At 43.5% G+C, this 12,613-nt stretch overlaps 1 protein-coding gene and 1 non-coding gene across 2 annotated transcripts in view; one reads left to right on the top strand and one right to left on the bottom strand.

The window, feature by feature from the left end:
- LOC126481914 (ecdysone-induced protein 78C-like) overlaps positions 1-12,613 on the top strand; it is a 178,159-nt gene that overhangs the window by 34,818 nt on the left and 130,728 nt on the right. The window lies entirely within an intron of this gene.
- Trnat-ugu (transfer RNA threonine (anticodon UGU)) lies at positions 9,335-9,409 on the bottom strand. The gene has a single exon. It is a non-coding gene; the product is annotated as a tRNA-Thr (tRNA).

Genomic DNA, 12,613 nt, shown 5'->3' with positions numbered 1-12,613 from the left:
TGTTTATCCTATAACCACTTTTCAAGACGACCCGCGCCGTGAAATTAATCTTGTATGAAAACAAAGACACGTTTATTTTTTCTTATAATATTGCGACGAAAATGCATTCCAATGCCAGGATTCGATCAGCTACCTCCCCTAGGGTCGGCTATAACATACAAAATACGAAACCTGCAGGGAGCAAAATTTCTGATATCAACATGTTTGCAAAATAAAACTAGTCTGATTTCTTTGGAGATGTGTAGAGGAATGTATTAAGTTGGTGGATGATAAGTTTGAAGCATTTCTGTTTTACATTTTGGTATTCCGTTTGCTATGGGTTTATTTATCGATTGTCATGTTTCATTTGTAGTTCACTGTTGCTGTTCGAGTTTACTTGCCGTAATTTGGAGACAGTAAGTGGGGCTGTGGACGCTAGAAAATGGAGTGCCAAGATCTCTTTGAGGTCAATAGAGGGATGACAGCAGCGGAGGCAGTACGAAACATTCGCGTCGTGTAGTTAATACCGCTGGACAGAGCACGGTAAGCAAAGGATTTTCTCGTTTTAAGGAGGATCGTTTTGACATTAGTGACTCTCCACGCCCAGGAAGACTTCTGGGTTTGATGAAGATCATTAACACGCATTAATCCACAATGATCCACGTTAGAACTGGCAAATGTCATGAACTGTGATCATTCCACCATCGTGCGACTTTTGCATGCGACAGGGAAGTTTCAAAAACCGGGTGTAGGTTTACCGTATGCTTTAATCTAAAATCACAACAATCAGCGGAAGGCCATATGTGCATCTCTGCTTGCTTGTTATAAATTGACTCGTGAACAACACCGACCATCCCTATACTGTATCGTTACTGGTGACGAGAAATAGTGTCTTAATGCTAACATAGGGAAACGAAAGGAATGGTTGAGCCCAAAGAAAGCAGCAACTTCCCGTGCAAAGATCTGCGCGCATCCACAAAAGGTAATGCTATGCATCTGGTGGAACAGTAATGATGTGGTGTACTGCGAATTGCCTTGCCGAGCTGTTACGATCACTGCTGACATTTCTTGCCAACAACCGAGATGCATTGCAAACTCATTCCAAGAACAACCACCAGAAAAACTGCATGGAGTGATGTCACTTCACGATAACGCCCGCCTCCATTCTTCAAAAAAAAAAAAGAAAAAAAACCACAGGAACTGGGTTGAGAAGTCATTCCGTATCCATCTTTTTCACCTGATACTGCGCCCTGGGCTTTTCACCTTTTCCGCTCTGTATCGAACAACCTCCAAGGAACTTCCTTTCAGGACTAAAATGCGCTACGAAGATGGCTCGACAAGTTCTTCACCTCAAAACCATATGATTTCTACTGACGCGGAATCTAAAAGTTACCCCAGCGTTGACAGACTGTTATTAATAATGAAGGAGAACATATTATTGATAACTTAAGTGTCTGTTAACTTATGAAAAGCGCCACAAACTTACGCACCAACGAAATAGATAATTATTCCATCAGTCGCAGTGGTGAACAGATCAAAATGACACTTTTTAAAGAAAATCACATCTTTGTTTCTTAAGTAAGTCAGAATTATTAACAATTCGTGGTTTTCTCAATATTAATGGGAAACACGCAATGAAAATATTTCCTGAATTTGTATTTACTTTTATGCTGGAACTTTTTTTTCCGGTCTCTTGCTCGTGCCTACTTCATTGGCAATTCTCTTTACTGGATCTCCGGTTGACGCTCATCATGGAATCTGTCACAAGGCGATATTGGATTTGCGGTTTAATTTCAGGTCCTCACACGAGATGAGGCTGAAGGGTAAGATAATTTATTTCCTAAATGTAGCATACAGCGTTTTGCATTGAAACGAAATTTCGTCTACTTGAATGTATCACTCCTTAAGACTGTATTTTTCCAACTATCGCAATGGAAACCACAATTAGTGTCCAGGACGCGCTTCATTTTATGGAAAGTGTCGTTCATATCTGCTGACACTACAGAGTTTCAAAAGTAACTCAATGTCTATTATTCGCATTATCAATGTCAATCTCACCACTAAGCAGCGATAAAGGAACTTGTCGGGAAGTGTTCCACCTTACGCCAGAAAAATTGTAGACACAGCTGTCGAAATCTACCAAGAAAACAGACCCGGATTGGACTGTGCTTTGTAACGGAGGATGCCAGCCTTCTTGAAGTCGTCGTGAAAGCGAATGTAGACATGGACCGGCACGTGATTCGTGATGTCACAAAGTGAAATTTCAGTTGCGGTGTGTTTATGAACGCGAAAAACAACAAAATAAACCCTTTCGGAACTGGTAAACCAGTGTGATGAAAGATAGCTTTCTACGAATAGGACGAATCGAGAAGGCACCAAGTTGGAATATAGCTGTCCGAAGTTGAAGTAAGAAAAGGTGCAAGCATATGAAGTTGTTTCAAGACACCGGCTCGTCAAAGATCTGTCCTAATTCATTGCTTTTTAAAATGATTTGTTATTAAAAAACATAGCGAAGTTTCACGTTGGTGCCCCAGCTTACCCCTTGCCTGGGTGCGAGGTTTACCTTGCCACCTCCAGCTCATGTGAGGTTAGGCAGACAAGCTAATCCAGCCACAGTATTGAGATACTGATTGGGACATTAATTTTTGTTTAGAATGTGTAGAGAAACGCATTTTGTAGAATTTTTATTATGATACACATGCCGTCCGTCCGAAAACTTCCGTAACTTATTTTAGTTCTGGCATAAAAGCGATGTCACCGAAGTAATTATGCTGGCAGATTGGACTAACAACCGTAAACACAAATAATCTACATTCGACCAATTAAGTAGCGGACATGCAGCTGTAGTGTTTCAACGTTGCTACGTCACGAATCACAATGTAGCAACCAACTGAAGCACGTCATCCAGAATGTTTTGATGAGGAGGAAAATGCGTGCAAAGTCTGTCCCGCACACCTTGACTCCCGAACAAAAAGAACGACGGGAGGGTGCTTGCCGGGACTTGCAGTTCAAAACGCAGACAGTTCCGTACCGGAACAAATCATTACGGCTGATGAGACTTGATGGTTAAAACGCCTGAAGCATTACGACCACCATCTTAACTTTCCTCTGTGTTATGTTAATCCAGTCTCGAAACTTTTTGGACTGTTGGGGTACATAACAGTAAACCGTACAATTCGTTATTTAATTGTAAAAACAGTAGAAATAATCACAAGAAAAATCCATGACAATGTTACTAATTTCAATATAGATATCATGTTCAATCCTAATCAAAGACTAGTTTATCTTCTTGGTGACATCATCGACCTCAGGTAGTTTTTATTTGATATTGCCTGCTGCCGGTTTCGGCTGGCACCTTTCAAACATGTTCCTACCCACTGTGCACGAAACTGGAGGCTATGTTCAGTTCAGAATACGAGTATTTCCAAAATAAGAAGTACTTAAAGGAGGGCATAATTAAGCATGTGCGTCGTAAGTGTTTATAAGCCTGTCACACATGTAAAACGGATTTTCTACCCATGTTTATAGGTAGCTTTGAGTACAAAGTGTCAGTTTAGTGATTGACCATCCCAATTCCAAAGAAATTAGGTTTTGACGGGTGAGAAAATTACGGAAGTATCAGTTTAATAAGCAAGGCTGCAAAATACTAACAGGAATCTCTTACAGAAGAACGGAAAAACTCGTAGAAGCCAACCCAGGGGAAGATCAGTTTAGATTCCGGAGAAATGTAGGAACACGCGACACGCTTCTCATAGAAGATAGGTTAAGGAAAGGCAATCCTGCGTCTGTAGCATTTGTAGACTTAGAGAAAGTTTGATGGCAGTTATAAGAGTCGAGGGACACAAAAGGGAAGCAGTGTTTGAGAAGGAAGTGAGACAGGATTGTAGCCTATCCCCGACGTTATTCAATCCGTGTATTGAGCAAGCAGTGAAGGAAATCAAAGAAAAATTTGGAGTAGGTATTAAAGCCGAGGGAGAATAAATAAAAACTTTGAGGTTTGCCAGTGACATCACAATTTTTCGGAGACAAAAAAGGACTCGGAAAAGCAGTTGAACGGAATAGACAGTATCTTGAAGGAAGGATATAAGACAACCATCAACAAAAGCAAAACTATGATAATGGAATGTAGTTCAATAAAATCGGGTGATGCTGAGGGAAACGAACTGAGAGACTTAAAGTAGTAAATGAGTTTTGTTATCTGGCAAGCAAAATAACTGATGACGGTCGAAGTAGGGAGGATATAAAATGTAGATTGGCAATGGCAAGAAAAGCGTTTCTCAAGAAATTTTTTAACATAGAGTATAGATTTAAGTGTCAGGAAGCCCTTCCTGAAAGTGTTTATATGGAGTGTAGCCATGTATAGAAGTGAAGCATGGACAATTAACAGTTTAGACAAGAACAGAAGCTTCTGAAGTGTGGTGCTACAGAAGATGAGTAGATTGCGTAACTAGTGAGGAATAGAATTGGGGAGAAGAGAAATTTGTGGTACAACCTCACCAAAAGAAGGGATCGGTTGGTAGGCCACATTCTGAGGCATCAAGGGATCACCAATTTAGTACCGGAGGGAAGCGTTTGGGGTAAAAATCGTAGAGGGAGATAAAGAGATGAATACAGTAAGCACATTCAGAGGGCTATAGGTTACAGAAGTTACTCTGAGATGAAGAGGCTTGCACGGAATAGAGTAGCATGGAGAGCTGCATCAAACCAGCCTTTGGACCGAAGACAACAACAATAATAACAACAACAACAGTGATTACCGTGCGCTCAGACTTCGGCGCCCCTGAAGCCGGGATCTGTGTGACCCCTGAGGGATGCAACCTCCCCCCTCCATCTGCCAGTAAGGCTGACTGTTGGTCTTTAGAAGCGCTACCATAGCAGCAAACCCAAACATGTGGCTGCGAATACCAATTTCTCCATAAATTGTACTCAATGGCTGTTTGCATCTACACCGATAATATAGAAGTGAAAACTGGGTTTGAGATGAACTTGGAAGGTATGGAGGCAAACAATTTAGAAATACAAACTTTGGTAATACACATATGGTGGGCGCTAAGAGTGTAATTGCTAACGCATAAATGCATAATTCTTCTTTTTTTGTATAACATTGCATGTCCTTGCTTGCTTATTGTTGAAATGTGTGCAGTTACACAAAAATGCAGGTCGCTAATACATTCAAATTATCAAAGCGCTATCACTACCAGTAATGTTTCATCAGCTGTTTAGTATGGACGCAGTTCGAGTATCTAACGCAGTAACCTGTGTTGCTATCACGAGGGAATGTTTTCTTTCTGACGTTCAGTTGGAAGTCTTAGTAAATGCATCTGACAGTGAGGAGAATATTCTGAAGATGAAAATCACACCACTGAAGACAGAATTCATCCTACATCTGAACCGGAAGACACTTCAGACATTGACAAGGGTTGGAATTTTAATAGTGGGAACTATTTACTTACAGCTCGTACAAAGTACATGTTTCAAAGTTTTACTGGCCTTCAAAGTAGTCACCAGCATTGTGTATAACCCGTTGCCAGCGATGTGGAAGTCGTAGGATTCTCTTAGCAGTGCCAGTTGTGTTAACAGTTCGAGCGTCGTGGTCTATTGCCCGACGAATTTGTAGCAGTTCTGAAGCGCATGCCGTAAAGTGTTTCGTCCAGTTTTGAAATCGAGTTGAACTTACGAGGACTTCAGTCAGGGGAGTGCAGTAGGTGGTATAGCACTTAGCAGCCCCATCAGTCAAACAAATCAGTAACAACTTACACTGTACGTGCTTGAGCAGTGTCCTGCAAAATGATGGTCAGGTCCTGCAGAAAGTGTCATCACTTCTGTCTCTAAACTGGTCGTAGGTTGTGTTCCAAAAATGAACAGCATAGAGACAGAAGTGATGACATTTTCTGCAGGATCTGACCATCATTTTGCAGCTCACGCACGTACAGTGCAAACTGTTACTGATTTGTTTGACTGATGGGGCTGCTAAGTGCTGCACCATCTACTGCACTCCCCTGACGTAAGCCTTCGTAAGTTCAACCCGATTTCTAAACTGAAGGAAACACTTCACGGCATTCTCTTCAGAACTGCTACAAATTCGTCGGGCAACAGACCGAGTCGCTCGAACTGTCAACACAACTGGCACTGCTAAGAGTATCCTACGACTTCCACATCGCTGGCAACGGGTTATACACAATGCTGGTGACTACTTTGAAGGTCAGTAAAACTTTGAAACATGTACTTTGTACGAGCTGTAAATAAATAGTTGCCACTATTAAAGTTCCAACTCTCGTACCTCACAAGGCAAAGTGCAAGCGGGTAAGTGGCTCCGTTAAAGCACAATATTGTGGAGCTTAGAATCTTTTCCCTAGACTGGAAGAACATCCAGTGCAAATCTAATAAAACTGGCTTCTATCCCAACAAGATTTGCTATACGCGGAGAAAGTGATATAAAATCCTATTTTGACGCAGCTATGAACGATAGCATTTAGAGTATTGTGGTGGAGGATTAAATAGTTTATGGTGGAGTTGTGGAAGAAAGGAAGCAAATTACTCTTGAAGCCCATATTTGTTTGTTATCAAAGGCTGGTGTGTAAAAATCGTGTGGTTGCGAGTCAAGAAAGAATCTATGGGATCCAGGAACATAAAGATGAGAGAGAAATATCAGTGGAGGAAATTTTATTTGAGTGGCTGCATACCCGAAATTTAATGGACTATAAAGATGAGAAGCTTGACCGTAGAGCACGACGAGCAAAATGCAAAATTAGTCCCTGTAATAGTTCCGGCGGGATGGTGGGTAGAAATACTTTCGAAACCACATAATCATGTCGCAAATATAATCGTAAATTTACAGTACTATTTAATAATTTATGGGTATTATGCCTCTAAATATCAGTGGGGTCATTATCACCCAAAAGTATATGTTGGCATAGCTTTTTTAAGGAAAGGAGCAGAATTAAATTAGCTACCATCCGACGTTTATGGTGGAGTTGTGGAAGAAAGGAAGCAAATTACTCTTGAAGCCCATATTTGTTTGTTATCAAAGGCTGGTGTGTAAAAATCGTGTGGTTGCGAGTCAAGAAAGAATCTATGGGATCCAGGAACGTTGCTGCGATGAATAATGTCTTGCAGGCAACAGCCACAGCACTCCGCTCTCGGTGGCGAAAACCGAAATATCTTGCCCGGCCACGGATATCTGCACATATTTTTTTTTTTTTTTTTTTGTCAATACAAAACTGGTAATAGGTATGGGATTTTAACGTCCCTATTTCCCACAAAAATCACGTAAAAGGTCTGCAATTCACTTATGGTACAGATCTCTGCAGCGTCTCTTAGTACGTCAAAAATCTGTTCTTCATTTCGCTTAGAGGCGGAATAGCGCTTTCTCGAAATAGGCGATGTTTTCATGTCCAGAAAAGTTTACTGGCGAACACAATAATTCGCGCATCGGAAGTGGCAATATAATAGGGGCAGGCAGTGTTAGATATTAGGGATGGTACATCGGAAGATAAATATCGATATTCGATGTTATCAGGTGTCGCCATATTGTGTATGTATATTAAAGTATAATCTAATGGAAAAATATCGATATTTCGAAGCAAAAAAAATTTGTTTTAAAACTTAGGTTAATTATGGTTGCACGTGTATTTAAAACTGTGAGGAGTGAGTTTTATGAATTAATAAAAGCTTAAAGAAACCAAACTGAACTGTTCATAATTTTACGTATACATAAAGCAATTTTAGTAAAAAGTTAAGAAGTTATACTACAGAACATGAAAAAGTAGACAGAAAAAAATCACTCAAAAGACAGATAATATAAATGAAAACAATATCAGTTGCAAAAGTTATTTTCCAAAGAACTTAAAATAATTAATTTGCTGTCATGTTCTGCTCTTAATCTACTTCTTTGAGCAGAAAACAGTTAATCAGCTTTCGAAACTAGTCGTTATGCTGGAACTGAACTCCCTACAATAGATAAATGATACCTTAGCTCTGTGATACGGAGATGAACTGGGTTGTGTAATTTCCCAACAGATTGTGAATGAGGGTCCTTTCTTCCAGGAGTACTAGTTCTGCAAGGTTCGCGGGAGAGCTTCTGTCAAGTTTGAAAGGTAGGAGAAGAGATACTGGCAGAAGTAAAGCTGTGAGGACGGGGCGTGAGTCGTGCTTGGGTAGCTCAGATGGTAGAGCACTTGCCCGCGAAAGGCAAAGGTACCGAGTTCGAGTCTCGGTCCGACACACAGTTTTAGTATCTGCCAGGAAGTTTCAGGTTGTGAATGAGTTATATTCTAACCGTCCAGCGTCCAGGGTCTCATACTGGTAAATATACTGATAATTGTAGAAAATCGTCTTCAACTTTTTTTTTTAAGGTTTCTCATTTCCATTATTTCTGCCAGCGTTACTTTCCAGTGAGAGGAGGTTACGAAAATACACAGTTGACGGCATTCAAAATTTATAACGATTCGTGTAAGCGATTCCGATATTTCGATCTATCGCTGTCCGGTATTCCCAACCATACTAGGTACCCGTTGGTGTATTGGTGGCGGGTAAAGTCCAGCCCGCTAGCTGTCGAACGCCGACTAATTTAACACGGACTATAACTACACTATAAACAATGCTCGTTTTCATGTGTCGTGTGAGGACGGGAGAAATCTTTGAACATTACTCCCCGCGAAGTGCCAGCCCCACTGCCACGCTGTACATCGTGCGTGACGCGAACAGAGGAGATGTTCGAGCATTAATAGGCTCCATACTAAAATAATTTGTGAGTGTGACAAAGGCGGGACACCGCGGATGTTCCCTCTGCCACATGCCAGTAGTTGAACCTGTGAATACGGGGGGTGGGGCGTCTGTTCGCGCTGTAGATTAGAGCGCGGCTCGTTGAAATTCGGCACGTAGCGGGTGTTCAACAAGATTACGTCCCCGCGTCCGTGAGAGCGCTGTGGCCCGCCGCGGCCGGGCAGAGCTTGCATTTCAAACGCGCAGCGCCAGAATTAATGAGCAGCGTCCCCTCCCCGGCCACCACACCACACGCGAAAAATAATGTTAGCAACACGCTAAGAGCAGCCAGCGGTGGGCAGCAGACTGTGCGTATGTTGGCTCTAGATTGGTCCGCACCTCAAAAAAATTTGATGTATAATACACCTACAAACGTGAAAGGGAGACGGGAACAGAGAATGGAGGAGAAACTGAGAAACATGTTATCACTGGTACACTTGCCTAAAATCTGTATGGCGCCCGCGAGCACGCAGAAGTGCTGCAAGACGACGTGGCATGGACTCGACTAATGTCTGAAGTAATTAGAATTATATTAATACCTTCAGCTGCTGACGGGCGTTGGTATATATCAACGGGGACAGGTGATAATGTGTGCCCCGACCGGGACTCTAACCCGGGATCTCCTGCTTACATGGCAGACGCTCTATCCATCTGAGCCACCGAAGGCACAGAGGATAGCGCGACTGCAGGGAATATCTCGCGCACGCCTCCCGTGAGACCCACATTCTCACCTTGTATGTCCACACACTACATTCGTAGTGTCCCACCCCAACACACTCATTACTCGTGGAAGACATTCTTACCAAGTCCCGTAAGAGTTCGGGGAATATGTGTGCATCCACACAGCAGAAGGTCGTGGACGGTATTGCCAGAACTACACTCCTGGAAATGGAAAAAAGAACACATTGACACCGGTGTGTCAGACCCACCATACTTGCTCCGGACACTGCGAGAGGGCTGTACAAGCAATGATCACACGCACGGCACAGCGGACACACCAGGAACCGCGGTGTTGGCCGTCGAATGGCGCTAGCTGCGCAGCATTTGTGCACCGCCGCCGTCAGTGTCAGCCAGTTTGCCGTGGCATACGGAGCTCCATCGCAGTCTTTAACACTGGTAGCATGCCGCGACAGCGTGGACGTGAACCGTATGTGCAGTTGACGGACTTTGAGCGAGGGCGTATAGTGGGCATGCGGGAGGCCGGGTGGACGTACCGCCGAATTGCTCAACACGTGGGGCGTGAGGTCTCCACAGTACATCGATGTTGTCGCCAGTGGTCGGCGGAAGGTGCACGTGCCCGTCGACCTGGGACCGGACCGCAGCGACGCACGGATGCACGCCAAGACCGTAGGATCCTACGCAGTGCCGTAGGGGACCGCACCGCCACTTCCCAGCAAATTAGGGACACTGTTGCTCCTGGGGTATCGGCGAGGACCATTCACAACCGTCTCCATGAAGCTGGGCTACGGTCCCGCACACCGTTAGGCCGTCTTCCGCTCACGCCCCAACATCGTGCAGCCCGCCTCCAGTGGTGTCGCGACAGGCGTGAATGGAGGGACGAATGGAGACGTGTCGTCTTCAGCGATGAGAGTCGCTTCTGCCTTGGTGCCAATGATGGTCGTATGCGTGTTTGGCGCCGTGCAGGTGAGCGCCACAATCAGGACTGCATACGACCGAGGCACACAGGGCCAACACCCGGCATCATGGTGTGGGGAGCGATCTCCTACACTGGCCGTACACCACTGGTGATCGTCGAGGGGACACTGAATAGTGCACGGTACATCCAAACCGTCATCGAACCCATCGTTCTACCATTCCTAGACCGGCAAGGGAACTTGCTGTTCCAACAGGACACTGCACGTCCGCATGTATCCCGTGCCACCCAACGTGCTCTAGAAGGTGTAAGTCAACTACCCCGGCCAGCAAGATCTCCGGATCTGTCCCCCATTGAGCATGTTTGGGACTGGGTGAAGCGTCGCCTCACGCGGTCTGCACGTCCAGCACGAACGCTGGTCCAACTGAGGCGTCAGGTGAAAATGGCACGGCAAGCCGTTCCACAGGACTACATCCAGCATCTCTACGATCGTCTCCATGGGAGAATAGCAGCCTGCATTGCTGCGAAAGGTGGATATACACTGTACTAGTGCCGACATTGTGCATGCTCTGTTGCCTGTGTCTTTGTGCCTGTGGTTCTGTCAGTGTGATCATGTGATGTATCTGACCCCAGGAATGTGTCAATAAAGTTTCCCCTTCCTGGGACAATGAATTCACGGTGTTCTTATTTCAATTTCCAGGAGTGTATATACTTATATGTCCGAAAGAACAGACACCATATCCATATAAGTATATAGTTCCGGCAATACCGGCCATGAGCTCCTTCTGTACGTGTTGGGGTCGACCAATTCTTGAGCAGGCTATTGTTAGTGTGTGACTTTTACCAAGTTAGATGAGAGGAAGATGAAGTAAAGGTAAGAAGAGCTGTGCGATTCATCAAAGATTCTTTTAGACATAGAAATGGTGAACAAATTACGGTGGGAGCTATTGCAAGAAAGACATCGTGCATCGAAGATACGCACGCTCCCAGAATTCTGAGAGCCCAAATTCCAAAGGAAGTCAGAAGATGCAGCAGTTCTTCCAACATACATGTCGGGTAGTGACCATGCCGCTACAACCTGAGGAATTCTGGGTCACACAAATGGGTACCAACAGTCTTTGTTTCGGCGTACCATCCACGAAGGGAATTGAATTTGGGGAGATGATATTAGTGCACTACTTACCTTCCGCCACACACCGTATAGTGACTTACGAAATAAAGATTAAAACCTTACTTACTTAGTGATAAGGTAACTATACATTCATTTAGGTGTGTTTTCCGACGTAACAAAATCTTAAGTCGCCCACTCTTTGAGGTGACAGGGATAAAATACTGGGAGTGAAAGGTTATTTACAGCTTGAACAGAAGCCGGACTGCAGTTATAAGATCTTATTCAGTCTGTACACTGAGCTAGCAGTAATGTAAATGATGGAGAAATTTAGAAAGGGAATTAAAGGCCATGGGCAAGAAATAACTTTCAGTTTACCGACGAGACTGTCAGCGACGGCAAAGGATTTGGATGAATAGTTGAACGGAATGGATTGTGTCCAGAAAATAGATTATAAGATTAACATCAATAAAAAAAAGTAAAACAAGGTAATAGAGTGTAATAGAACTACTTCAAATTAGACGATGCTGAAGAAATTGTGTTAGTAAATGAGAAACTACAAGCAGTAGATGAGTTTTGCTATTTGGGCAGCAAAATAACTGGTGATGGACGAAGTAGAGAGTATATAAAATGTAAACTGGCAATAGCATGGAGAGCATAAAAATGTGTGTCAGGAAGTCTCTTGTACAGGTATTGGTCTGGAGTGTAGCATTGTACGGAAGAGAAACATGACAGATAAGCAGTTCAGACAAGAACAGAACAGAATGAGATCCAGAATGACATTTTCACTCTGCATCGGAGTGTGCGCTGATATGAGACTTCCTTGCAGATTAAAACTGTGTGCCGCACCGACACTCGAACTCGGGACCTTTGCTAGCACTTGCTCGCACTTGCCTGCGAAAGGCGAAGATCCCGAGTTAGAGTCTCGGTCCAGCACGCGGTTTTAACCTGCTAGGGAGTTTCAAGAACAGAACAGAAGATTTTGAAATGTGGTGCAGTGTATTGTCGATCATCCGTGGTAACTGGGGACTTGAAAACCGCATATAATTGAATTCCGTTGGTAATCGACAATTAAAGTACAAGGTAATGTATTATAGTTGTTCAAACACAAAAATTAATTACAATGTCATAATTAAAACCACATAGCTAATGTTTATAATAAATATAAA

Source organism: Schistocerca serialis, chromosome 5 (assembly GCF_023864345.2).
Source record: "Schistocerca serialis cubense isolate TAMUIC-IGC-003099 chromosome 5, iqSchSeri2.2, whole genome shotgun sequence".
Classification (NCBI taxonomy): Eukaryota; Metazoa; Arthropoda; class Insecta; order Orthoptera; family Acrididae; genus Schistocerca; species Schistocerca serialis.
The sequence above is the reverse complement of the archived record's forward strand: the minus strand, read 5'-3'. Positions and strand labels throughout refer to the sequence as shown.